Source organism: Hylobates moloch, unplaced genomic scaffold, assembly GCF_009828535.3.
Source record: "Hylobates moloch isolate HMO894 unplaced genomic scaffold, HMol_V3 SCAFFOLD_7, whole genome shotgun sequence".
In the NCBI taxonomy this organism is placed as follows: Eukaryota; Metazoa; Chordata; class Mammalia; order Primates; family Hylobatidae; genus Hylobates; species Hylobates moloch.
This window is the reverse complement of record NW_026652282.1, coordinates 132,225,504-132,227,831: the sequence shown is the minus strand read 5'-3', so window position 1 is coordinate 132,227,831 and position 2,328 is coordinate 132,225,504. Positions and strand designations below refer to the sequence as shown.

The 2,328-nt window shown below is 38.4% G+C and overlaps 1 pseudogene; it reads left to right on the top strand.

Moving 5' to 3' along the window:
• Positions 1-513: 513 nt before the first annotated feature.
• Positions 514-1,400, top strand: LOC116811441 (heterogeneous nuclear ribonucleoproteins C1/C2-like; annotated as a pseudogene).
• The last annotated feature ends 928 nt before the right edge of the window (positions 1,401-2,328 follow it).

Genomic DNA, 2,328 nt, shown 5'->3' with positions numbered 1-2,328 from the left:
TTTAGAAAAAAAATACTGCTTTTCTAGAATTACAATAATATACTCTACTATTAAAATTAGAAGAAGCTTAGTTTTTCCATTGGCATAAAATTGTTTCCCCATTGGGAACATTTCATACATAGTGATAATTATGGTAGATGTCTTGATTAGTGAATAGAGCATGAGCTTCAAAACCAGGATGATTTGACTTTAAGTTCCAGCTTTGCTTTTCCAGCTATGTGACTTTGGGCAAATTATTTAACATATCTAGGCTTCAGTACCTTCTTCAAAATAGAGGTACTATTCAACTGTGAGATAATATTCACATCATGTGCATTTCATAAATTCTAATCATTAATAATAATTAAGTTCTGGCCATTTTGTGAAGCAAAAAAGACTGAGAGGTTGTGGCTGCATTGCCAACCTGGAGCAGTAGTAGCCTTCTCCACATAGAACCTGGGAGTAGGAGACTCAGAATCAAATCTCTTCTCCTTCCCCCATCCTAGTTCTGGCTTTGGGAGAAACCTTACAAACACAATGGCTAGCAATGTTACCAACAAGACAGATCCTCATTCCAGAAATTCCTGTGTGTTTATTGAGAATCTCAGATCTCTTGAGTTCAAGAAGTCCGAAGTGGAGGCAATCTTTTTGTAGTATGACAAAATTGTGGGTTGCTCTGTTCATAAGGGCTTTGTCTTTGTTCAGTATGTTAATGAGAGATACCCAGGCTGCTGTGGCAGGGGAGAATGGCAGAATGATTGCTGGCCAGGCTTTAATATTAGTCTGGCTGCAGAGCCAAAAGCAAAGTGAGGAAAAGCAGGTGTAAAATGATCTGCAGCAGAGATGTATGGCTCCTCTTTTGACATGGACTATGACTTTCGATGGGGTTATTATGATAGGATGTACAGTTACCTAGCACGTGTTCCTCCTCCTCCTCCCATTGCTCGGGCTGTTTGTCCTCAAGAGGCCAGAGTACATTAGAAAACACCTCACAAAGGGGCGAAAGTGGCTTTAATTCTGTGTGGACAAGGGGATCTCCCAAGTCTGGAAAGTTGAAAGGAGGTGACGTTTAGGCTGTGAAGAAGGAATTGACCCAGATAAAGCAAAACGTGTATTTTCTATTGAAAAACATGAAGAAAAGTGAAAAGGAACAGAGCAAACCAGCATTAGAGATGAAGAATAAGTCAGAAGAGTAGCAGAGCAGCAGATCACCGAAGCAAGATAAGACTAATGTGAAGATGGAGTCTGAGGGGGACGCAGATGACTCTGCTGAGGGGACCTACTGGATCATGATGATAATGAAGATGGGGGATGACCAGGTGGAGTTAATCAAGGATGATGAACAAGAGTATGAGGAAGGAGAAGATGGCAAAGACTATGCCAATGGCGAGGATGACTCTGAAGCACATTGTGGGGTTTAGAAACATCATCCAATTATTTCTTTACCTAGGTGCTTGTAAGATCAGCTCTTTCACCAAATTCTCTCCCCTAATACCTTCAGTGCATGCCCACTGTTCTCACCATCCTTGCCCTTCCCATGTTCATTAATTCATATTGCCCTGTGCCTAGTCCCATTTCACTTCCTTTGACGCTCTTTGTAGTTTTGTAGTCTTACCTTGTAATTTATGCTTTTAATTTTTAATCCTATTTATGACTTAACAATAAAAAGAATGTATGGTTATCAACTGTCTCCAAAATAATCTCTTGTTATGCATTGAGTACAGTTCTTTTCATTCATACATAAATTCAGTAGTTGCTTCCCTAACTGCAGGGTCAATCTCATTTATTTGATTAGCACCGGAAACCGTCCTTGAGTTAAAAGTACATATGTTATATTCTCACATAAGTTTGCTGTGTGAGGCAGTTCAACACAAATGTAACAATGTGTTTTTGTGAATGAGAGTTGGCATGTTAAATGTATTTTTTTAGAAAAGTAATCAGTGTTATTGTTTTAAGATTTGTTCTCTAAAGTTGATACTGTGGGATATTTTTGTGAACAACCGATATTTGGGACCTTTTTTCCTCAAAATAAACAGGTCCTTATTAAACCAGGAATTTGGAGAAAAAATTAATATCATAATCATATACGCATTCAGAGTTCAGAACTCTTTATCCATGTGCCTTGGTGGAATACATGATCTCAATCAATCCAAATCAGATCACTGCTGGAACCAGTAGTCAATTATTCAGCAAAATGTCTCGGGATGGTGTGGTAGAGATAGATTTAAAACCATTTAAGTAGAACCCATAAGATTTAATGATTGACTTGCGATGAGTGTGGAAAAATAAATAGTCTAGAACCATACCTGAGTAACTATGGTTTAAGTTATTCAGTAAATGGGGGTACCA